This window comes from Trichomycterus rosablanca, chromosome 1, assembly GCF_030014385.1.
Source record: "Trichomycterus rosablanca isolate fTriRos1 chromosome 1, fTriRos1.hap1, whole genome shotgun sequence".
Taxonomy (NCBI): Eukaryota; Metazoa; Chordata; class Actinopteri; order Siluriformes; family Trichomycteridae; genus Trichomycterus; species Trichomycterus rosablanca.
This window is the reverse complement of record NC_085988.1, coordinates 86,911,403-86,938,871: the sequence shown is the minus strand read 5'-3', so window position 1 is coordinate 86,938,871 and position 27,469 is coordinate 86,911,403. Positions and strand designations below refer to the sequence as shown.

General features: G+C 41.0%; 1 pseudogene; it reads right to left on the bottom strand.

The window, feature by feature from the left end:
* Window positions 1-17,818: 17,818 nt before the first annotated feature.
* The window catches only part of LOC134330960 (scavenger receptor cysteine-rich type 1 protein M130-like), a 42,273-nt pseudogene continuing 32,622 nt past the window's right edge, over window positions 17,819-27,469 (bottom strand).

Genomic DNA, 27,469 nt, shown 5'->3' with positions numbered 1-27,469 from the left:
GTCATGAAAACACACGTGAGAAGTGACGAGGGGTTTAACGATACCACGTCCAAAAATGCACGTCAACAAGTAGCGAGAGATCAAAGTTTGTGTGCTGATGTGCAGCATAAAAACAAAGAGGAAAAATAAATGAATCTGAGTGGATTTGGCAACACGAGCAGCATGGATTGTTCTATAGTGAGTTGGAGGTTAATAAATATTGTTTGCAATGCAGCGTGGGTGTTTTGTAGAGATCCATCAGGTCAGAAATACTGTAAAACTTGTGTGTGTGCTGATGTATTCTGATAGAAACTATATTACGCCCCTGTACCACCTTTTACACTCCTTTCCTGTGTTTCCTCTCACACCGTATCTTGCGTTCTCATTGGCTGTTCGACATAGCACTCATTGCCAGTCGGGCAACTCGGATCCAGATATCTAACATGCTAGAAATCTCTCTTCAGTCGCCGAGCACTCGGCGAGCCGCTCGGATCGAGTTGTTCTTCTGAAGAAAGTCAGACAGTTCTCTCTTCCTAGTGTTTTGATATATAATTATTCCTATATATAATTGTTATTTTTATAATGATACTTTCTTTATGTATATCTTTTAAATGTAAATCTAGCCTCAGGAATGATGTTATGCCGATAGTTAGAGCAACTATATAAGAATCTGAAGAACATTGTGTTGTATGTTAGGAATGTTACTGTTCACCTAAATAATGTCATCATGATTTCATGTTATAGAACTTTATTAGTTAGACCTGATGAATGTACAGTGAGGAAAATAAGTATTTGATACACTGCCGATTTTGCAAGTTTTCCCACCTACAAAGAATGGAGAGGCCTGTAATTTTTATCGTAGGGACACTTCAACTGTGAGAGACAGAATCTAAAAAAAAAAATCCAGATAATCACATTGTATGATTTTTAAATAATTAATTTGCATTTTATTGCATAAAATAAGTATTTGATACAATGGAAAAACAGAACTTAATATTTGGTACAGAAACCTTTACAGAGGTCAGACGTTTCCTGTAGTTCTTGACCAAGTTTGCACACACTGCAGCAGGGAAGTTGGCCCACTCCTCCATACAGATCTTCTCCAGATCTTTCAGGTTTCGGGGCTGTCGCTGGGCAACATTGAGTTTCAGCTTCCTCCAAAGATTTTCTATTGGGTTCAAGTCTAGAGACTGGCTAGGCCACTCCAGGACCTTGAAATGCTTCTTAGTTGCCCTGGCTGTGTGTTTCGGGTCATTGTCATGCTGGAAGACCCAGCCATGACCCATCTTCAATGCTCTTACTGAGGGAAGGAGGTTGTTGGCCAAAATCTCGCTATACATGACCCCATCCATCCTCCCTTCAATACGATGCAGTCGTCCTGTCCCCTTTGCAGAAAAGCACCCCCAAAGTATAATGTTTCCACCCCCATGCTTCACGGTTGGGACGGTTGTACTCATCCTCCTTCTTCCTCCAAACACAGTGAGTGGAGTTGATACCAAAAAGTTCTATTTTGGTCTCATCTGACCACATGACCTTCTCCCATGCCTCCTCTGGATCATCCAGATGGTCATTGGTGATCTTCAAACGGGCCTGGACATGTGCTGACGTGAGCAGGGGGACCTTGCGTGCCCTGCAGGATTTTAATTCATGGCGGCGTAGTGTGTTACTAATGGTAATCTTTGAGACTGTGGTCCCAGCTCTCTTCAGGTCATCAGGATCTTTATCAGGATCATCCTTACCCCACGAGGTGAGATCTTGCATGGAGCAGCAGACCGGGGAAGATTGACAGTCATCTTGTGTTTCTTCCATTTTCTAATAATTGCGCCAACAGTTGTTGCCTTCTCACCAAGCTGCTTGCTATTGTCCTGTAGCCCATCCCAGCCTTGTGCAGGTCTACAATTTTGTCCCTGGTGTCCTTAGACAGCTCTTTGGTCTTAACCATGGTGTTTTGCTGATTGGTTAAAGTGGCTTCAGGTGCCTATTGTTGGAGGCCTAGGTGTGAATTGAGGGGCAGGGCTAAGCTTAGTATAAAATTAAATCTCCAGCCATTGAATTAATCAGTGCTTGTAACTTTTATAGTGTTCATTTGTATTCCTGGGTAAGGTAAGATTATGGTTAAAGTGTATATTTTTTGCTGTAACTTGTTCTAGACTATCTTTGTAACTTTGATTATTAACATTGCTAGAATTGAAGTAGCATTTAAGTAGCATTTAACTATTGTTAAAAGATAGTCTGTTGATGCATTAATCTGTGTTTTGCTGATTGGTTAAAGTGGCTTCAGGCGCCTATTGGTGGAGGCCTAGGTGTGAATTGAGGGGCAAGCTTAGTATAAAATTAAATTGTCTGTAGCGGCTGGTCTTCTCTATCACTAGGTTTTTTTTTCCACTAATCTAAACTAACTTGACTTCCTGGCACTGACTGAGACGTGGATCACCACCGAGAACTCAGCAACACCAGCAGCCTTATCCTCTGCCTACACCTTCTCTCATACACCGAGAGGATCTGGTAGGGGTGGTGGTACAGGTTTGCTCCTGACCAAGAAATGGCAATTCACTACTGTGAATGTTTATCACCTTAACATTTCATCTTTTGAATTTCATTCTATTACTGTTACTTTTCCGATTACTCTTCATATAATTGTCATTTACAGACCACCTGGCGCACTGGGAGACTTCATAGGAGAGCTAGATGTTCTTCTGAGTTTCTTCCCTTCAGATGGAACTCCTCTGACTCTTCTTGGTGACTTTAATCTCCCTTCACTTCAGTCCTCCTGTCTTCTTCCTCTTCTTTCATCTTTCGACCTCCTCTTTAATCACAGCCCTCCGACATACAAAGGAGGCAATCTTCTGGACCTGGTCTTCAGCCGTCCAGCTTCTGTTCTGGACCTCACTGTCACCCCACTCCACCTCTCTGACCATCACTTTGTGTCCTTCTCTCTCTGTCTCCCAACTCTTCCTACCTCCAACCACACTTTCACCCTTACAACACGCCCCAATCTTCACTCTTTATCTCCCTCCCTGCTGATCTCCACCATCCTAACTTCACTACCTAACCCTGACATGCTTGCTACACTTCCCCTCAACTCTGCAACTAATACTCTACTCTCTTCTCTTTCAACATCCCTCGATCAGCTCTGTCCTCCTACCCTCAAACGAGGTAAACCTTCTCACCCTGCTCCTTGGCTTTCAGATGCACTGCGCAGCAACAGAAGAGAATTAAGGGCAGCTGAGAGAAAGTGGAGGAAATCTAAGCTTGGTGTTGATCTCCACTCCTACCACGATCTGCTGTCCAGGTTCTCATCTGATGTGACTGCTGCAAAAACATCTTTTTACAAAGCCAAGCTTGAACAATCTGCTGCTGTCCCACGTAAGCTTCATGCTATCTTTTCCTCTCTTCTGAACCCTCCTCCTCCTCCCCCATCTGCCTCTCTCACTGCTACTGACTTTGCAACATTCTTCCAGGACAAGATTGACAAAATCAATCAATCCTTCTCTCCGACTGACCCACTTTCAACTGACCCTCAACCCACCAACACACTCACCAGATTCACCCCACTCACCATGGATGAGGTTACACAGCTCCTCTCATCCAGCAATCCCACTACATGCACACTTGACCCTATACCATCCACCATCCTTAAAGACATCTCACAGGACCTAATACCCTTCATCACACCCATCATCAACAACTCCCTGACATCAGGTGTTGTCCCTACTGCTTTTAAGAAGGCTCAGGTCATTCCCCTTCTTAAGAAACCTACACTAGACACTACAGACATTAACAACTACAGACCTGTCTCACTCCTCTCTTTTCTATCCAAAATTCTTGAACGTGCTGTCTATAACCAACTATCTGCCTTTCTCACTCAGAATGATCTCCACGATCCGTACCAGTCTGGCTTCAAGGCAGCACATTCTACAGAAACAGCTCTTGTAGCTGTTACTGAGAAGCTTCATGCAGCCAAAGCAGCCAAACTGTCATCTGTCCTCATTCTTCTTGACCTTTCTGCCACCTTCGACACAGTGAATCACAGCATTCTCCTGACCACTCTCTCCAACCTTGGAGTAACAGGTTCAGCATGGCAATGGATGGCCTTCTTCCTGGAAGGGCGCTTCTACCAAGTGTCATGGAGGGGATCCATATCTCCCCCATGCACTCTCTCAACCGGTGTTTCTCAGGGCTCTGTACTTGGCCCACTTCTTTTCTCTATCTACACCAGCTCTCTGGGCAAGGTCATAGCCTCCCATGGCTTCTCCTACCACTCCTATGCAGATGACACTCAGCTCGTTCTGTCATTTCCTCCTTCAGACACGCAAGTCTCAGCTCGAATCTCAGCATGTCTGCAAGATATCTCACAATGGATGTCGGCTCATCATCTAAAACTTAATCCCAGCAAGACAGAGATGTTGCTCATTCCTGGAGATCAGTCTCCAACCCAGGACCTAGTCATTTCTCTGGATGACTCCCAGATCAGACCATCTGATAAGGTAAGAAGTCTTGGTGTTGTCCTTGATAACCAGCTGACATTCTCTCCTTATATAGCCAACATGACAAGAGCGTGCCGGTTCCTCCTGTACAACATCAGGAAGATTCGGCCATTTCTCTCCAGGGAAGCTACCCAGATTCTGGTGCAATCACTTGTAATCTCACGGTTGGACTACTGCAACTCCCCTCTGGCTAGAGCTCCCATGTCCACGATTAAACCCTTACAGCTCATTCAAAATGCAGCTGCACGTCTGGTTTTTAACCAACCCAAACACTGCCACATCACCCCACTGCTGCGTTCTCTTCACTGGCTTCCTGTAGCTGCACACATTCAGTTTAAAACATTGACGCTCGCCTACAAAGCCAAAAATGGACCAGCCCCAAGCTACCTTCGGGGTCTAATCAAACCCCGCTCTGTACCACGCAACCTCCGAGCCTCTAGTCTCGCTCGACTTGATCCTCCACCCAGGACTCGAGGAAGACAAGCATCAAGGCTAGCACCGAAGTGGTGGAATGAACTTCCTCTGTCTGTCCGAACATCTGAGTCTCTTGCTGTCTTTAAAAAACGATTAAAAACCCACCTTTTTACTAAACACTTAGGCTGACTTGTACTTATTTACTAACACTTTTTTCCAATCTTTTCCATTTCCAAAAAAAAAAAAAAAAAAAGGCACTTTGGTTCTAACAGGTTTTAGCAGAGTGATGTTCTTCGACTGTTGTTTACCTAAACTTGAGAAATAAAATGTTCACTATAGAAGCACTTCTGTAAGTCGCTCTGGATAAGAGTGTCTGCTAAATGCTGAAAATGTAAATGTAACCATGGTGAAGAGGTTGGAGTGTGATTGAGTGTGTGGACAGGTGTCTTTTATACAGGTAACAAGTTCAAACAGGTGCAATAAATACAGGTAATGAGTGCAGAATAGGAGGAGCTTCTTAAAGAAAAACTAACAGGTCTGTGAGAGCCAAAATTCTTGCTGGTTGGTAGGTGATCAAATACTTATTTCATGCAATAAAATGCAAATTAATTATTTAAAAATCATACAATGTGATTATCTGGATTTTTTTTTAGATTCTGTCTCTCACAGTTGAAGTGTTCCTACGATAAAAATTACAGGCCTCTCCATTCTTTGTAGGTGGGAAAACTTGCAAAATTGGCAGTGTATCAAATACTTATTTTCCCCACTGTATATATTGATATTTAGATTTAGTTATTTTTTTTTTAAATTGTAAATCGGCTTATATTAGGCATTAACCTTTTAATCTCTAAGTCTCCTTTATGAGCCGTTATAGAATAATCATGTTAAAGTCTGTTAAATAGAGGTGGGACAGCCCAGTGGTGTAACTAGGAGCTCATGGGCCCCAGTGCAAAAAAACATTTGGGCCCCTTCAACAAACTTCATATATACTGTATATATACAGGGGTTGGACAAAATAACTGAAACACCTGTCATTTTAGTGTGGGAGGTTTCATGGCTAAATTGGACCAGTCTGGTGGCCAATCTTCATTAATTGCACATTGCACCAGTAAGAGCAGAGTGTGAAGGTTCAATTAGCAGGGTAAGAGCACAGTTTTGCTCAAAATATTGCAATGCACACAACATTATGGGTGACATACCAGAGTTCAAAAGAGGACAAATTGTTGGTGCACGTCTTGCTGGCGCATCTGTGACCAAGACAGCAAGTCTTTGTGATGTATCAAGAGACACGGTATCCAGGGTAATGTCAGCATATTACCAAGAAGGACAGACCACATCCAACAGGATTAACTGTGGACGCAAGAGGAAGCTGTCCGAAAGGGATGTTCGGGTGCTAACCCGGATTGTATCCAAAAAACATAAAACCATGGCTGCCCAAATCACGGCAGAATTAAATGTGCACCTCGACTCTCCTGTTTCCACCAGAACTGTCCGTCGGGAGCTCCACAGGGTCAATATACACGGCCGGGCTGCTATAGCCAAACCTTTGGTCACTCGTGCCGATGCCAAACGTCGGTTTCAATGGTGCAAGGAGCGCAAATCTTGGGCTGTGGACAATGTGAAACATGTATTGTTCTCTGATGAGTCCACCTTTACTGTTTTCCCCACATCCGGGAGAGTTACGGTGTGGAGAAGCCCCAAAGAAGCGTACCACCCAGACTGTTGCATGCCCAGAGTGAAGCATGGGGGTGGATCAGTGATGGTTTGGGCTGCCATATCATGGCATTCCCTTGGCCCAATACTTGTGCTAGATGGGCGCGTCACTGCCAAGGAATACCGAACCATTCTGGAGGACCATGTGCATCCAATGGTTCAAACATTGTAACCTGAAGGCGGTGCCTTGTATCAGGATGACAATGCACCAATACACACAGCAAGACTGGTGAAAGATTGGTTTGATGAACATGAAAGTGAAGTTGAACATCTCCCATGGCCTGCACAGTCACCAGATCTAAATATTATTGAGCCACTTTGGGGTGTTTTGGAGAAGCGAGTCAGGAAACGTTTTCCTCCACCAGCATCACGTAGTGACCTGGCCACTATCCTGCAAGAAGAATGGCTTAAAATCCCTCTGACCACTGTGCAGGACTTGTATATGTCATTTCCAAGACGAATTGACGCTGTATTGGCCGCAAAAGGAGGCCCTACACCATACTAATAAATTATTGTGGTCTAAAACCAGGTGTTTCAGTTATTTTGTCCAACCCCTGTATATGCTGCATGCTGATCAGAATGAATTAAAGATAGGTGAAATTAAAGTGAGGTGAGTGGTAGAGTTCATGTCGTGGAGCCCCCCTGTCGTGGAGCCCCCCACGAACAGAGCCCCTTTTACTGTTCGTGTTTCATCAGAGTTTAAAGGTTTTCCAGTTACACCATTATCAGCGCTCTTAGTAAACTGGTCATGTTTAGTGCACTGATTGCATCTAGCTAAACCGCACAGTGGGATTTGGATTCAGTTGTGCACAGAGGACAACGGTGGAAAGAGTGAGCAACTTCAAGTTCCTCGGCGTCCACCTAGCTGAGGATCTCACCTGGTCACTCAACACATCACATGTCATCAAAAAGGCACAACAACGTCTCCACTTTCTTCGAAGGCTGAGGAGAGTCAACCTGCCACAGCAGCTTCTCTGTAAATTCTACAGATCCACTGTGGACAGCATCCTGACGAACTGCATCACGGTCTGGTACGACAGTGCCACAGCTGCTGAACACAAGGCTCTTCAAAGGGTGGTGAAAACTGCCCAGCACATCACTGTAACCGCACTCCCACCCATACTGGACATCTACAATAAAAGATGTCTGAGGAAAGCCAGGAACATTTCCTCTGACCCCACACACCCCAGCCACTTCCTGTTCCAGCCACTGCCATCTGGGAGGAGGTACCGGACCATTCGAGCCAGAACCACCAGACTTAAGAACATTTTCTACCCACAAGCGGTTAAACTGGTCACTCCTACAACATCTACCAGGACATAACTTACCTTTCTGACTGTCACTACCCAACCCTGCACAATAACTCATAAGATTGTACTTTCATTGCACTCACACTTTACTGGACTTCGTTTACATCAACCTAGCTGCTAAATCCACTACCTCAAATCTGTCCATGCACCTTGTCTATGCGCCTTGTATTGTCATTGCACCTTGTCTAAGCACCTTATGTTTGGAAATTTTTTGGTAACCTCCCCCATCCCCTCCCCCCATTGTCTTTGCACTATTGTCTTTTGTTGTCTGCACTTGAGATGTAGCCTGACAGTGTTTCGCTATACTGTACAACCCTTTATTGTATAATGACAATAAAGTTGAATTGAATTGAATTTGAGAGTTTAATATTGGCCAAGGAAAAGTTTTTTAATCTGCAATCTAATTCAGCAGCTCATACAGAATCCAACCTGTTTACAGAATCACACACCGTGAGTCTTGTATTGTAGTCTCTGTGCTCAGTGTTCCAACAAAGGAGACGAAATATGAGGGAGCTTTCACTCAAAAACAGCTCAGACCCCCTGCATAGCATCTATAACCGAGCCTTGAGGAGAATTGCAGGTACAAACCAACATCTCCTGCTGTGACCCTCTTGAAGGTTTAACACACAAGGTGACATCATTACTGGCTCTAAAAACCAACCTTCAAGGTAGTCTCATTTTCAGATGCTTAAAGTGGAGAGCCGGGTTCTGATGTTTTATTGGTCACTACATTCTATTATCAATCAATAACCTACACTTCAATTAGGCTTCAAACTTTCCTGGTTTCACCACCATTCGATTCACTTTTAATACAACCCCAATTCCAAAGAAGTTGGGACGTTGTGTAAAACATAAATAAAAACAGAATACGATGATTTTCAAATTCTTTTCAACCCATATTCAATTGAATACACTACAAAGACAAGATATTTAATGTTCAAACTGACTTTATTGTGTTTTGCAAATATTCACTCATTTTGAATTTGATGCCTGCAACACGTTCCAAAGAAGTGTGTTACATCACCTTTCCTTTTAACAACACCCAATAAGCATTTGGGAACTGAGGACACTAATTTTTGAAGCTTTGTAGGTGGAATTCTTTCCCATTCTTGCTTGATGTACAACTTCAGTTGCTCAACAGTCCGGGGTCTCCGTCGTCGTATTTTGCGCTTCATAATGCGCCACACATTTTAATGGAAGACAGGTCTGGACTGCAGGCAGGCCGGTCTAGTATCCGCACTCTTTTACTACGAAGCCACGCTGTTGTAACACGTGCAGAAGGTGGCTTGGCATCGTCTGGCTGAAATAAGCAGGGACGTCCCTGAAAAAGACGTTGCTTGGATGGCAGCATATGTTGCTCCCAAACCTGTATGTACCTTTTAGCATTAATGGTGCCTTCACAGATGTGCAAGTTACCCATGGGGTACTAACACACCCCCATACCATCAGAGATGCTGGCTTTTGAACTTTGCGCTGATAACAATCCGGACAGTCCTTTTCCTCTTTGGCCCGGAAGACACGACGTCCATGATTTCCAAAAACAATTTGAAACGTGGACTCGTCAGACCACAGGACACTTTTCCACTTTGCGTCGGTCCATCTCAGATGAGCTCGGGCCCAGAGAAGCCGGCAGCGTTTCTGGGTGTTGTTGAGTTATGGCTTTCGCTTTGCATGGTAGAGTTTTAACTTGCACTTGTAGATGGAGCGACGAACTGTGTTGACTGACGATGGTTTTCTGAAGTGTTCCTGAGCCCATGTGGTAATATCCGTTACAGAATGATGTTGGTTTTTAATGCAGTGCCACCTGAGGGATCGAAGGTCACGGGCATTCAATGTTGGTTTTCGGCCTTGCCGCTTACTTGCACAGATTTCTCCCGATTCTCTGAATCTTTTGATGATATTATGGACTGTAGATGATGAAATCCCTAAATTCCTTGCAATTGCACGTTGAGAAACGTTGTTCTTAAACTGTTGGACTATTTGCTCACGCAGTTGTTCACAAAGTGGTAAACCTTGCTTGTGAATGACTGAACCTTTCGGGGATGCTCCCTTTATTACGGTGGCCGAGAAGTGCAAAACAAATTTACATTTCAGAAAACAAAATTACAAAAACACAAAAACAACATTTACAACGAAAGCAAAAACAAATTTACAAGTGCTTGGGTACCCAGTGTTTGTAAATTTGTTTTGGCATATGTAAAAGTGTTTCAGCACTTGTAAATTTATTTTCGGCATATGTAATTTTGTTTTCTAAAATGTTAATTTGTTTTGCACTTCTCGGCCGCACATTTCTGACGGAAAAGGTAGGGACAATAAACCGGAAGTGCGTGTTGCTTACCTGCTGTCAATCAAACTGTTTCTCAGCGGTAAAGTGAACGGAGTTTGTGATGGTGACGATAAACAAGGTTTTGTCTAGTTTGTGGAAATCATTTATTTATCCAGTTGACCCGCTATTGTTTTTCTTGTAGAAAGGTATTAGATTGTTTGTGCAGATGTTTAGACGTGGGATTGGGCATCTCTATCTACCGTCCGCTCTTCTAAACATCTAAGGAATTCCCACAAGAACAACAAAAGCGATATAATGAAAGTAATTAACACAAAATGGACAAAACATTGTTTATTAGGGACGGAACATTTGATACCGAGGCTCTGAAGCTTGTTTCACTTTTGTAACACTGGACTCAGTGTATCGGAGTTTATATTAAAGCAGCATGTGCGGGACTGATGAAGCTTTGGCGCTGTGTTTTATCTCACTCACTATATAAGAGACAATCAAACCAGGGTTACCAACCATCCCGTAAAATACAGAATAATTCTCGTTCAGTATTGAACTGATACGCGCTTTGTTCCGTATTTTTATCAATGGGATACAGTGTGATGTGTATAAAACAGAAGGAAACTGCTGCTACTGTGGGAATTATATTAAGTAGTATTCGCTTTTATTCTTAGTAACGCGGTGTGTGTGTGCTGGTTATAGCAGCATAACCTGTTTAATACACCGCTGTATGAGTAGCGCAGTGGGCAGAGTGCAGATGAAGCATCATTTAAGCTTTTGAAGCTTTTTTCCTGATTGTGCTGAAAATACCTGTGGGGGGGGGGGGGGGGGTGTGTGGCACCTTACACAGTCATGAGAACAAAGGTTTTATTTATGGTGTTTAACATTTATTATTTTCATTCAGCAGTTCCCTCTGTTTTTTACACATCACACTGTCTCCCATTGATAAAAATACGGAACAAAGCGCGTATCAGTTCAATACTGAACGCGGTGTTTAGTCTCCAAATAAAGAAGGATTGTGTATGTTACGGGATGGTTGGTAACCCTGGTTTGATTGTCTCTTATATAGTGAGTGAGATAAAACACAGCACCAAAGCTTTAAATCAGTCCCGCACATGCTGCTTTAATATAAGCTCCGATACACTGAGTCCAGTGTTACAAAAGTGAAACAAGCTTCAGAGCCTCGGTATCAAATGTTCCGTCCCTAATAAACAATGTTTTGTCCATTTTGTGTTAATTACTTTCATTATTTCACTTTTGTTGTTCTTGTGGTTAGTCCTTAGATGTTTAGAAGAGCGGACGGTAGATAGAGATGCACACACCACGTCTAAACATCTGCACAAACTATCTAATACCTTTCTACAAGAAAAACAATAGCGGGTCAACTGGATAAATAAATGATTTCCACAAACTAGACAAAACCTTGTTTATCGTCACCATCACAAACTCCGTTCACTTTACCGCTGAGAAACAGTTTGATTGACAGCAGGTAAGCAACACGCACTTCCGGTGTTATTGTACCTACCTTTTCCGTCAGAAATGTGCGGCCGAGAAGTGCAAAACAAATTAACATTTTAGAAAACAAAATTACATATGCCAAAACAAATTTACAAACACTGGGTACCCAAACCCTTGTAAATTTGTTTTTGCTTTCGTTGTAAATGTTTTTGTGTTTTTGTAATTTTGTTTTCTGAAATGTAAATTTGTTTAGCACTTCTCGGCCACCGTACTTTATACCCAATCATGACATTTCCCTGTTTCCACTTAACCTGTTCACCTGTGGAATGTTCCAAACAGGTGTTTTTTGAGCATTCCTCAACTTCCCAGTTTTTTGTTGCCCCTGTCCCAACTTCTTTGGAACGTGTTGCAGGCATCAAATTTAAAATGAGTGAATATTTGCAAAAAAACAATAAAGTTTATCCGTTTGAACATTAAATATTTTGTCTTTGTAGTCTATTCAATTAAATATGGGTTGAAAAGGATTTGCAAATCATCATATTCTGTTTTTATTTATGTTTTACACAACGTCCCAACTTCATTGGAATTGGGGTTGTAGAAACATCTAGAGATAAACACACGATTCTGAATGTAACGCTGTGAGTTTGATTCCCAGGTGAGAGAAAATAAAATATAAAGAACATAACACCATCAGAAAATGACTAAATCCTAAATGTGGTTTTCATGGTGCTCCATAATTCATTTTTAACAATTAATTAATTAATTGATCAGTTAATTATTAAATAAATTCCCTTATTCTGAAGAGATATAAGAAAATCTTGTCAGCGTAACATCATTCTGTTACAGTATTTATCCTTTAATAGAGAATAATAAGAAATAATCCATAATTCCTTTTTGTTACTAGATCAAAACTTGAAATGTCACAGCAACAGAATTTAAATACAGTCCGACTGTACTAGCGATGATTATTTAGGTAAAATAGAATAGATTGAATTATTACCATTGAAGAACAACATGAAAGGAGATAACAAAGCATGTAGAGAACCAGATGGACTACAGTCAGTAATTGTAGAACTACAAAGTGCTTCTATATGGTAAGTGGAGCTGATAAAATGGACAGTGAGTGTAGAAACAGGGAGCTGGTTTTAATGTTATGGCTGATCAGTGTATGGCAAAACTGTGTTACACATATAGAAGCATATACGTATATTTCTATGAGCCACACATATGTCTATATATGAAATTGTCTTCATAGTTTGCTCAAATACAGGTGTATATGTAATATATGTTATATATGTATTACATTGTGTATGGGTATATATTACCATGGGCTTAGAGCAGTGGTGGGCAAACTACGGCCCACGGGACACATACAGCCCGTTAGGCTGTTTAATCCGGCCCACTGAGTATTTACAAAACTGTCCTAAAACCGCATTAATTTAATCTTTTTCTTACACTAAACTTGCGTTTTAATTGATTCCACTAGATGGCGTACGCCAGGCGGTTAGGGTTGCACCTATAAAAAATATAACGTGTCTCACCGTCATAGGAACATTGATTTGGCTGTTTAACATTTATTATTTTTATTCTTTATAATAATAAACCAGAACCATGTTTTAGGCAAAACAACATCCATAAAGAACATTATGTAATCATGTAACAACAGTGCAACAACATTTTTACCTAATCCATATAGCGTCGGCCCTGCCTGAGTTACTTTAGTTTGGTCCTAAGCCGGATTCGAACCTAGGGCAGAAAAACATGAGCGACGCGCTCTGCCCACTGCACTACCCAAACAGCGGTGTATTCTGCTAATAGAAAGTTCTCCGTTCAGCTGTATCAGTTGGGAAAGCAGAGGAGTCCATGTCTTGGGTGATATCTTTGATGAAAATGGATTAAGATCCTTTCAGGATATTAAAGAACAATTTGACTTGCCTAATAACTCTTTCTATAAGTACTTGCAACTTAAATCAGCACTTCGGGCCTATGGAGCACCCTTAAGCTCTAAACTGCGGTTACACCCAATGCTTGAAGTAGTGAACCCTAATAAGAGGTCGTGTTTAGTTTCTAACACTTACACCTTCCTACCCCTTGGTAGTCCGGCCTATTTTTGTGCATTTTCCGCCTGAAAGACATACCTAGTTTCTAAGGCTTCTCATTCAGAAAGTTTATAAGATAACACAAAAATTATACTTCAGTGTTATAGAAAACCCTTTAAAGTATCAGAAAAACACAGCCAAATGCCATGATGTTATGTTACAATGATCAAATGATGACAAAAACCCCCCAAAATGTAGGCGCTTTTTACATTTTTTTTTTATCCAAAGTTTCAGTGAGTATAAGTAGGACTGCAGGTCTGCAGACCATCTACACAACACTATAGAGTAGTAGCCAAAGGGGTTTTCTGTGACCAGCCCAAATCTTAGACCTCTAACTTGTTCTGATTTCGAGTTATTGCATCTGGAGTGGCATCACACTTTACTGCTCTCCAAAGCTTTCCAAAGCTTTCTAACTCAGAATAAACAGATTATACTGCAGATAAAATGTGTAAAATGCATTATTTATACTTTATAAAGTCATTATTTATAACATTTGAGTGTTTTTTGGAGTGATGAACTCTCACAGGCAGCCAGCGCGCCCTCCCTTCCCCCCCGCGCGCGCACACACACAAAAACCGCTACTTTTGTAACATGATACAGGCAGCCGGTTGAACTGTTCACGACCTGAGTCGTTTAAATTGAATCACACTGTATTATCAGCACTAAGAGGAGAGAATGAATCACTTACTTGACTCAGAAGCCCACGTTCAAGTGTGCGTAATGTGTATCCATGGTGACGGCTGGTGAAATACAGCTGTTTAGACTAATCCGAGAGGCTAAATGCAAAAAGCGGGGCGGGATATAAGCTGGTCCTCCAATCAAAAGCAAAATATGCTAATATTTTTGCATTTCTCCAATGAAAAGCAAGTATTTAGTGGGGTGATGGATACTGTCTGTACATTGGCTGTAAAGGTATTACGCAACCAAACAGCCAAACTCTGAGCACTATCAGTTAGATGGAGGGTTTCTGAGTACTGTGAGCGCTTTCTCATTATAATACGAGCTGATATTCACGTGTTATTGACTTCCAAAGTTCTAAAAACATGCTTGCAACAATCCAAAAATGGCTGCCGGTGTTTGTAAACATTTACAAAAAGTGGATTTTATCTGGAATGGAAGGACTAATGAACATAAATTTGGACTCAGATTGAAGATAAAAGATCCAGGTATGTGCTGGTTTAGCTCTCATGCTTTTGTTTGATATACATTTGTCGCGGTGGTGTTGTTTACCGAGTGCTTTGATGCATTGCATTGATGGCAGAGCTTTATCAGATGTAAAACTTTTCTGTAATATTTTGGATGCTGATGTATTTGAAGTAAAACAAACAGCAGAAATGTGATTGTGAAGTTGTACTGGCTTGTTTGGTATAAATGCTGTCGGTATTAATGCAAGTACCGCTGTACAATATTACAAAATATAAACGCTGTACTTCTGGCAGAAATTTATCAGACCTACAATTCTTTTGTGTTTTTAAAAGAACTTATAAACAAAATAAGCTCAATGTTTACGTTGCTAAAAACTAGAGATTTTAAGCTATCAGAAGGTTCCTTGTTTACCAACAATGATATTTTGACGGTGTAACAGTATACAGAGAAACACAAACATAAAAATTCAATGCCCATCGACGGGCTAAAGACCACCAAGGGGTTTTAAGGCCTCGTGCTCCCCGTTGGGGGTGAGCCTGGCCTGGTCCAAAGATAATACAATGGAAGATCCGGAGTTTTTTGCAGATAGTGCATGGGAAACCATCTACTTATCTTCAAGAAACCCAGATCACCAAATAATACAATGGAAATTCCTGCATAGATTTTATTTTACACCAGTGAGAAGATTTCATATGCGTCTCATTCAATCACCAATTTGTGATCTGTGTTCTACAGGGGAGCTAGGTACATTTCTTCATTACTTTTGGTTCTGTCCTAAGGTCCTCAGTTTCTGGTGCCAAGTTGCCACCGATCTCTCAGCCTTACTAGACAATTATGTTCCATGCTCGGTATCTATTTTTCTTCTAAATGATTTTTCATCTCTTAATCTCTCAGTCCAGCAGAAGCGAATGGTGCTCTGTACTTTAACATCTGCAAAAAAAACTATTAGCCAACAGGTGGAAGCCTCCTCATGTTGTTTCAAGACGGCAATGGATCTTGTCTACACTGGACATTATTTCCTTGGAACTCTCGGTGGCCTGTATGCATGGAGCACACTCAAGAACCATTAATGCCTGGAAAAAGGCGCTCCAATCAATGGAGTGCATACCGTTAGAGCTGTTTTTCTTTTTATATGCCATATTTGTTTGTATATTGCTTACCTTGTTTTATGGAGCTAGTGTTTGTATTTATATGCCCTGCTATGTGCTGTCTTCATTTTATGTTTTTTACTATACTCATTTTCATTTTATTAATTTGATATTTTGGCCAACACACCCCGGGGGCTGTTTTGATTGTGTTCCTAATTGTATGTATGTCAATATGTACATTTTGAAAACAATAAAACAATTGTTCACAAAAAAAAACCCAGTGGTGTATTAAACAGATATAACCTGCGCACACACGGCGTTACTGAGACTAAAAGTAAACACTACTTAGAATAATAACCAAACGCTTTCCTTCTGTTTCATACACATCACCCTGTCTCTGTCTCATCTGCTGCATTTCTCTCCCATTGATAAAAAATACGGAACAAAGCGTGTCCAGTATCAGTTCAATACAGAACGCAGCGTTTAGTTTCCAAATAAGGAAGGATTCCGTATTTTACAGGACGGTTGGCAACCCTATTATCACCCCAGCATGATCAAACCACTTGACAGGTTGAAAATGTTACACATAAACCATTAACTTATGTTGAAAGTGCTGCTTTAAAGGCTGAATTGGTTTTGTTCAGACGGCGATACACCAAGTAGAAACAAAGATAAAAATAATAAAAAATGCATTAAAAAAATCACACTCACGCATGTGTAAATGTGCACATAATAGGATGAGTCTGGTGTTTCATTTATATTCAAAAATTCATCTTTTAATCACGAAAATAAAGGTTTACATGTGAATTTATATTAGTTCCAAACCCCCACCCCCGCACCCACCCGGCCCGTCTGTCAATTTTTAAAACCCAGTGTGGCCCTTGAGCCGAAAAGTTTGCCCACCCCTGGCTTAGAGGCAGCTGTGCAAGAAAGAAGCTTCTGTTCTAAAATCAGCACCTGAATCTGGAGTCTGTGTTTGATTACATGATTACATTCAGGAGCAGCTCCGCTCATGTTAATGTGAAGAACCTTGATTTATTCATAGTGATGTATCGCTCTGTTGTTAGCTGGTGGCATTAAGGCTGAACCTTAAGAGAAACTACTATAGAAGAACTATTATAGTAGCCTACAGTGTTCAGTTTTCAGTATTAATAAATATATAGGCTATAGTGGTTGATGTTTTTGGGTCACAGTATTTGGTAAATATGGTGCTACTGACTATTAGAAAACAAAAATAAAAGAGGTGGTGGCTCAGTGATACACTGGTAATTGGAGGGTCGCTGGTTCAGTCCCCACCACTGCCAGGTTGTCATTGTTGGGCCCTTAAGCAGAGTCTTAAAGTAGTTCAGCAGTGAGCCATTTTAAGAGTCTCATCATTGTATAATCATTACGTTTCACCTAACTGACGATCACCTGTGGTCACCTGATGCATGTTAATTCGCTCCAGGTGGAAGTTCTTCTATACATCACGGTTTTGCCCTTTCAAACGTGCCAGCTCCTATGTTGGCAAACCTGCTATCGATACCCAGCACGGCGACGCAGAGAGAGAAAGCACAACACAGATCAGCAAACTGTATTCTTAATAATCAAATCATTTTTATTTTTCAAAATATATCAAAATAAACTACTGCAGCTATAAAAATAATACGACAAAACATTACAGTATCAAAACTAGCTTAAAATGTCAGTTATTATCTTCATTGTGAGACTTAAAATGAATGAATACTTATATTATATATAAAAAGATTGCATAAAAATGCAGTTAGCTTAAGCAGGTTAGCATTATAAAATTGTTATAAAAATTTTAATAGCAATAAATCATTCACTATTAATGCAAAAACATCAAAACATTACATAAAATATAGAATTTAAATTGTACTTATTATTATAAGCTGTTAGAAAATCACTTCCTGAGGTTAGAGAGGTTATGATGTCATTTCCTGAACAAAGACTGGGTGGCGTCTCTGGGTCACATGGTCTGGGTCTTTCTGAGGCTCCTCCTCCACGTCATCATAATCTGTAAAATGAGTAAATTGAGGTGTTTAAAATCAGGAGGAGGCTGAAATGTTCCTCATAGATGATCAATAATGGAAGCAAACTTTCACTCTGCTGCCTGTTCACTTTATTTACAACATTTACTCCATCCTCCTTAATCATGCACATTTCACACACAGCCATGGAGCTAAACCAACCCACCTTCTGCACCTCCTACTTCCTGTTCAGCACCCATCACATCATCATAGTCCTCTGATTCCTCTATTAGAGCAACATGAGAAGAGAAATGATGATGGCATTAAGAAACTCAACGAATTCTTACTGCATTGATGCTTCAGTTTCAAATTCATTTCCTAACAGACCTGTTATCAAGTTTGGCTTTGTTTCCATGGTAACAGCATTATCATCATGGTCCTCTGGTGGTGTTTCTTCTGCCCAAATGTAGAGATCAATACCATGAAATCAGTCATGATGTGGTTCAGAACTCTTTTCATGCTTGAAGTTACAATATTGTCCTACCTGTCATGATCTGGGACTTCTGATCAGCTGTAATGGCGTCATCATAATTCTCAGCTTTGTCCTCTACACCAAAACACCCAGATTTCAACTTTACTCAGGTACCAGTTCTTAAAGTTACAGGGGGCCAGTAAAGCTCCACAAATGCTCTACAGAAATCTCTCCAATCACAGTGGATTTAATGATTCCATTTTCACCACATGAATTCTGATCTTATAAAGTGTAGTGAATGTAAAAATCCTCTTTCTAGATCTTTATAAATATAAACACACTACAGCAGAACCAGTGTACAAAGTTCTTTACAGTATGGAGGATTCATTTCTACAGCTTTCTAAAAGAAATCACTAAACAGAAACTCACCGGCTACGTTATCAGGGATCAGTCCAGCAGTCATCACATCATCATAGTCCTCTGGTGTGTCCACTCTCCTCCTATCACCTAAATCACATAACAGAGGATCAGATTTTGAAAGACTCATCCCATCTACTGCACTGATTTTTAAGTTAATTGTTTTTAGTTGGAAGGTTAGAAAACCTTCAGTTAAAAACAGTTAAATATTTTCTTTTGTACCAGTTACAATAAATAAAGTTTTTGTATCAATTAAATTGTAATAAAGTCTCTTGAAGTGGTTTTACCAGAATGTATTTTAATGCTTTTATAATTAATTTTATTTCACCACAATTTAACTTAGCAAGGTTTTGTTTTTTCTACCAGTAAATCAGAGCTGTTTAAGGTTTTTATTGAGATTTTAATTGTTTATAATTGATGAATCTACTTCAGGTAATTACTATTATTTACTTGTTTAAATACTTGATTATTTTGGGGATTGTATTGGAATATGAGACTTTATTGTCTGTCACCTCATCTTAACCCACTTGCTTGTTTTTCTGCTCACTTGAGAGATGAGGGTCACCTTGACCCGCTTAAGAAACTTGCTTTTCACATATTGACGCAGATGTTACTAAATACATCTTCACATGTTTTAGCAGTCGAGTCTGGTCTGGACAGGCCGCCATTTACACTTGCTTTTGTGCATCTTGGTGAACTTAAGGTTCTGGGAAAACCACAGGATGTTATCAACAATTCCCAGAATAACGGTCTGGGAACAGAGCCATTATTGCTGGGTGGATAAAAGACACTTAGGTTCTACATTCCTACAATCATCTACATTAACTAATTTAAATAATATAATCATATTTAATATTAAAAATAAAGGTTATTACCAAGTATGTTTTCAGGAATCGATCCAGCAGTGATGGCATCATCATATTCCTCTGCTGTTTTTACATTCGCTGTATCACCTAAATCATATAAATTCAGAACATTTGTACAAACAGATCAATCATCTTTATTTAATCATTAATATTAAAATAATAAATTGTGATAATTTAACAAAGGTACAAACTTATCAGGTCATTAGTTGTGACAGCATCATCATAATACTCTGCTTTATCTCCAAACCCAGATTTTTCTACATGAATAAAGTTTAAAATTATTGTCATTGACACTTTTCCTCATTCCAGAACAACAGAAACAACAAACTAGATTTACTATTGAAGAGAATTTTATACTGAAGGAAAAATCTGTGAACTAACAAACCAAAGAGACCAAAATGAAGGTGTCAGGATTAAAACTCTGGATTTATAATCAACATTTTCTTCATTCTTTTAATGTTTCTTTGTGGAACAGAGTTGAACAAATCCACCCTCCAGATCTTTTACCTGAGAGAAGCTCCTCATCCACATCTTCATACCCAGAATGCTCTGATTTAGAGAGGAGACTTCCTGTTGAGAAGAGAAGAACAGTCATGAGACGAGTTCAGAACAGCAGATCAACAACGAGCCACCACAACTTTGTTCCATTTCCCTGAAAGGTTTTATACTGTGCAGGATCTCAGCAGGAACACTCAGCACACAGTAGTAATACCGTGGTACCAACTGTATATTTCTTTAAATAATTTGCTGTAAATGTATTTATTATTAATGTCAGGGTACCAAATCCTTTACATATAACTCTGTATAAATGTCACCTCTTTTACTGGAACGTCTGGTTCTTCTGGTGGAGTATCTGTGGTTGATCTCTTCATAAACTGCCTCTGACAGAGTCTTACGCTTCATCTTATAGAGACCTGATAATGGAGAAGAAGAAACACAGTAGCAGCAGAGGATCCAGGATTAAGCCTTGTGGAACTCCACACGTCCCAGTCCAACATTGTCTTCATGACTATGTTAGTAAGATCTGAACCAGTGTAGGACTGAGACAGGGAGGTAAATGTTCAGTACCGGAAGCAGGATTAAATCTCTGAATGTTCCTACCTCTTCTGAGTCCTCTGTTTTGGAAAAACATCACCACCAGAAGCACTAAGGCCAGGAAGAGCAGCGTTCCCAGCAGTATCAGGGCCAGTGGAGGGGTGGATAGAGCAGCTGCTGATGGAGGTTCTGGATTGGCTGTTCTTTTCATTGTTTGTTGCACTGCAATTTAATTATAAAGAATATTTTTGTAGATCATAAGTTTATTTATTAACGTGTGTATAGATGATAGAAAGTAAAATGTTTTACCTGCTTCGGTGATGATGGTGGTTGTTGTGGGTGTAGTAGTAGAGGATGCTGATATCTCTACATTAACAGAAATTTAACAAACTTTTAATATTTAGTAATAAAAGAGATAAAACTGAAATTGGATTTTATTCCTAAAAGTAATCCCACCCCTCTGACCTGCACATGTGACTCCAGCATCCTGTTTGTGGGTGCAGTCTGTCTGGTACTTCAGGGAATGGTGACAGTTCCACAGGTGAATCTCGTCTCCTCTACACTTCACTCTGTTCAGCCAGATTGTTCCTTCACCAGCACCAAAGGTAGCGTTCCTATCAGCACTCAGTGCTCCACCACAGCCCAGCTGCCTGCAGACCACCTGAGCATCTCTGATGTCCCACTGATCATCACAAACACTTCCCCATGTAGCATCATAATAAACCTCCAGCCTTCCAGAGCAGCTTCCCTTTCCTCCAATCAGCCTGAGAGGCAGGTGATCTACACCACACATATCACACATCACACATGAGGAATCACAACAACACTAACAGACATCACACATGAGGAATCACATCAACACTAACACACATCACACATGAGGAATCACATCAACACTAACACACATCACACATGAGGAATCACAACAACACTAACACACATCACACATGAGGAATCACATCAACACTAACACACATCACACATGAGGAATCACAACAACACTAACACACATCACACATGAGGAAACACATCAACACTAACACACATCACACATGAGGAATCACAACAACACTAACACACATCACACATGAGGAAACACATCAACACTAACACACATCACACATGAGGAATCACAACAACACTAACACACATCACACATGAGGAAACACAACAACACTAACACACATCACACATGAGGAATCACAACAACACTAACACACATCACACATGAGGAAACACATCAACACTAACACACATCACACATGAGGAATCACAACAAGACTAACACACATCACACATGAGGACTCACAACAAGATGGAGTAACTGACGAACACACATGTTAACAGTACACACACAAAACAACACACAACTGAATAAGGCCTAACTCAACACTGTGCAGTAATGCAGCATCATTACCTGAGCATTGCTTCTGTTTGGGAAAATTAAAACATGACTGATTGTTTTGCAGTATATCTTCATTCCACCCTGTAAGTTTGATAAAACAAAATTATGAAGGTTTTGGGTTAGTGTTTCATTTCACATCAACAAACCAAACAACAACACGCAGTCTAATCTTATTATAACTATAAATAATGTCTTTAAGAGGTTGACATGCATGTTCCAAATATCTGATACTTTATGAATATGAATATATTATGAATTGTAGGAAATTCAAACGGTTGGTGGTTTTACTTCGACAGTTTGGAGGCTTTTTACATTTTTATGTGGGTGTTGCATATACAACAAAATGAACTGGAGCATCAATTGAGGCTTGATCAACATCAGTGCCCAGCCATATAAACGCTCTTTTCACGGAATAGGCAATCAGAAGAGTGGTTGCTGTTAACGATGAAAAGATGGAATGAAATAGCATGTCCAGTGTAAAGATATGTTCAAAACCTGGAGTGGATATTTTTGATGATGTAAGACTTACAGTATGAAGGCATGAGGTCCCTATGGCCCTGGATGCTGGGTGATACGTAAAGAACACAGCCTTATCCAGATCTGGAATGGATCAACCTTGATATGGTGTGTTTTGGCCTTGGTTACGACCCTGACTCACTTGCAGAAGCATTCCTCCTGTTTTCTAAACTGGAAAGCTGAAATGCACAAACCCTTACCTCACCCAACCTTGATGAAACTTGGCGCAACGCTCAGAAAGGGGGAGAGTCTGGCCACAAAGCTATTATAATCACGAACCAAGCATGCCTGCTGTCTGACTCCTGAAAGTGTTAATCATCCAAACTAAAACATCCAGCCATGTAGTTTATTTACTTATCTTATCCCTCTTTCAGTTTTTTAAATCATGTTCTGTTTATTTAAAATAAATAAAGACGGTGGCATTCTGGCTGCTCAGCACAAAGAACAATCTAAAAGTAAGTATAACCAAAATAGAGAATCCCCATACCTGAACATTTAATGTTAGCAACCTCATTGTTATTATCACACTCGTTCTGTCCCCATGGTAGAGATGGACAATGAAGCAGAGTGGGATCATGTTTCCTACATTTTACATGATCCAGCCAGTTAGGAGCAGATTCCAGTCTTGCTTTCCCCCAGAATTCACTGCCAGTTATTCCACAGTTCAGCTCTCGACAGATTACACTCACTGTTAATTTGGTCATGCCATTGTAACACACGTTACCCCAGGTTCCATTGTAGAAGACCTCCAGATTCCCCTCACAGCCCTCGGTAAGGCGGAACTCTTTGAACTCTGATGAGTGACAGACAACTTTAGTTTGTTATTGTTGTATTAATTTAGTATGAATTATAAAAATTTGTATTAATATCCTTCCTTTTCACTCAAGGATAAAATAAAAAGTGTTTCTTTTGATGGGATCATGTGTCCTCAGTAAAAAAAAAAAAAAAAAAAAAAAAAAAAATATATATATATATATATATATATACAGTGGGGCCAAAAAGTATTTAGTCAGCCACTGATTGTGCAAGTTCTCCTACTTAGAAAGATGAGAGAGGTCTGTAATTTTCATCATAGGTACACTTCAACTATGAGAGACAAAATGAGAAAAAAAAATCCAGGAAATCACATTGTAGGATTTTTAAAGAATTTATTTGTAAATTATGGTGGAAAATAAGTATTTGGTCAATAACAAAAGTTCAACTCAATACTTTGTAACATAACCTTTGTTGGCAATGACAGAGGCCAAACGTTTCATGTAAGTCTTCACCAGGTTTGCACACACTGTAGCTGCTATTTTGGCCCATTCCTCCATGCAGATCTCCTCTAGAGCAGTGATGTTTTGGGGCTGTCGCTGGGCAACACGGACTTTCAACTCCCTCCACAAATTTTCTATGGGGTTGAGGTCTGGAGACTGGCTAGGCCACTCCAGGACCTTGAAATGCTTTTTACGGAGCCACTCCTTCGTTGCACGAGCGGTGTGTTTGGGATCATTGTTATGCTGGAAGACCCAGCCACGTTCCATCTTCAATGCTCTCACTGATGGAAGGAGGTTTTGGCTTAAAATCTCACGATACATGGCCCCGTTCATTCTTCCCTTAACACGGATCAGTCGTCCTGTCCCCTTTGCAGAAAAACAGCCCCAAAGCATGATGTTTCCACCCCCATGCTTTACAGTAGGTATGGTGTTCTTGGGATGCAACTCAGCATTCTTCTTTCTCCAAACACGACGAGTTGAGTTTTTACCAAAAAGTTCAATTTTGGTTTCATCTGACCACATGATATTCTCCCAATCCTCTTCTGGATCATCCATATGCTCTCTGGCAAACTTCAGACGGGCCTGGACATGTACTGGCTTAAGCAGGGGGACACGCCTGGCACTGCAGGATTTGAGTCCCTCTCGGCGTAGTGTGTTACTGATGGTAGCCTTTGTTACTTTGGTCCCAGCTCTCTGCAGGTCATTCATCAGGTCCCTCCGTGTAGTTCTGGGATTTTTGCTCACCGTTCTCATGATCATTTTGACCCCACGGGATCGAGGGAGATTATCAATGGTCTTGTATGTCTTCCATTTTCTTACAATTGCTCCCACAGTTGATTTATTCACACCAACCTGCTTGCCTATTGTAGATTCACTCTTCCCAGCCTGGTGCAGGTCTACAATTTTCTTGCTGGTGTCCTTCGACAGCTCTTTGGTCTTGGCCATGGTTGAGTTTGGAGTCTGACTGGACAGGTGTCTTTTATACAGATAACGAGGTCAAACCAGTGCCATTAATACAGGTAACGAGTGGAGGACAGAAGAGCTTCTTAAAGAAGAAGTTACAGGTCTGTGAGAGCCAGAAATCCTGCTTGTTTGTTATTGACCAAATACTTATTTTCCACCATGATTTACAAATAAATTCTTTAAAAATCCTACAATGTGATTTCCTGGATTTTTTTTTCTCATTTTGTCTCTCATAGTTGAAGTGTAGTTATGATGAAAATTACAGACCTCTCTCATCTTTCTAAGTAGGATAACTTGCACAATCAGTGGCTGACTAAATACTTTTTGACCCCACTGTATATATATATATATACATACAAACATTTCATTGATAAATGGTCCATAAAGTTAATTAGACACTACACACAGCACACAGTACCTGAACACACCACCCCAACGTCCTCTTGGTGTCCACATTCATTCTCCTCACAGATCTTAAATCTGCAGTTCCACAGGGACGTCTCGTTCCCCTCACACTCCACCTTATTCAGCAATATGGACCCAGTTCCAGGACCAAACCAGGCTGGTATGTGGGTACTGAGGGCCACACCACACTGTAGCTCTCTGCAAACCACCTGGGCATCTTTAATATCCCACAAGTCACCACACACTGTTCCCCATGAACCACTGTGGAAAACCTCCAGCCTTCCTGCACAGTCTCCACCAGAACCAACCAGCCTGATGGGCCTTTGACCTTGGTTATTAACAAACACACACACACACACACACACACACACACATACACACACACACACACACACAAAACTTTTTCATTGCTGTGTTTATTAATGCAAATGAAATGGGTTCATGCTAATCTTCATCCTGTTGTTGATTATAAAAGTCAAAACTGAAAATATTTGATGGAAACTAATGTTTTGTTGGTCGCATATATATATATATATATACAGTGTATCACAAAAGTGAGTACACCACTCACATTTCTGCAAATATTTTATTATATCTTTTCATGGGACAACACTATAGACATGAAACTTGGAGAGTGTGGCGGCGCGCAGGAGTGCAGCGGCTTCTCTAGCTCTCGGTGTTAGTGTAAAAAAACTAGTATGACTACTTCAAATAGAACAGCAATAAAGTACAGCTCAACAGCATTAATGGAACTAAACAACAGTGTCCATGTTCAAATACCTTTGGAACTAAAAGCAGCGCTCGGCAGGATGCGGATTCTACGAACGGCATGCAGCGGCAGACGGAGCTGGCTCAGGGCCAAAAGGAAGCGGTGCACGAGAAAGCAGAAGAGGGGTAAAAGAGCCGGTCTGCTATCCAAGCTAAGAGCTAACGCTAACAGACCCGCTATTCCATCGCTCTTTTTATCCAATGTCCGGGCTTTGGATAATAAAATGGACTTGCTGCGACACAGACTGTGCCATCGGGAGATGCAAAGCTGCAGTGTCCTTGTTCTAACAGAGACGTGGCTTAATAACAACATGCCGGACTACGTCTTTGAGCTCGCCGGACGGCTACTTTTCCGCTCGGCAGCTCTCCGGTAAAACCAGAGGAGGTGGACTCTGCATCTATATCAACAAAGGTTGGTGCACGAACTGTTCCATAGTAAGCAAACATTGCTCTGATGTGGTGGAATATTTCATACTAAAATGTCGTCCCCACTATCTGCCTCGGGAATTTACAGCAGTGTTCATAGCTGCGGTTTATGTTCCCCCGCAAGCTACCGCTAATGTAGCGCTGAAGGAGCTGCAAGACAGCATCGGCTCGCTACAAAATAAACATCCAGAAGCGTTATATGTAGTGGCAGGGGACTTCAACCACGTGAATCTGCAGGACATTTTACCCACATTTCATCAGCACGTTAACTTTGCAACTCGGGGCAAAAACACTTTGGACAAAGTGTTTACAAACAGACGAGGAGTGTACAGAGCAGCGCCACGCCCCCACCTCGGTGCCTCGGATCACGTCTCTCTCCTGTTTGCTCCTGCATACTGCCCGGTGTCAAGGAGCAAAAACCCTGACACAAAAACCATCTGTGTGTGGCCTGAAGGTGCTGTGTCCAGGCTACAGGACTGCTTCGAGACCACAGACTGGCAGATATTCAAGGAAGCTGCAACATCAGAGAGCAATGTTGATCTGGAGGAATACACAACATCTGTTATGGACTATATTAGGACGTGTATGGAGAATGTGACCACCTCAAAGACTATAACCATCAGGCAGAACCAGAAACCATGGATCAACGGCGAGGTGCGTTCCTTGCTGAGAACCCGTGATGCCGCATTCAGAGACGGTGATGAAACTGCACTCAAAACTGCCAGAAGAAACCTGTCTGCTGGAATAAAGAGGGCAAAAGCCACCTATGCTCTTAAGATTCAGGGTCATTTCACATCAAACGACCCACAGAGCATGTGGAAGGGCATTAGGTGCATCACAGACTACAAGAGGGGGGGCACACAGTGCCCTGAGGACCCAGCTCTCCCCGACACCCTCAACACCTTTTATGCACGCTTTGAGGTCTCCAACACCACCACCCCCTCCCGGCTCGCACCCTCCTTGGACAAACTCCCAGCCATCAGCGTAACAATAGCAGAGGT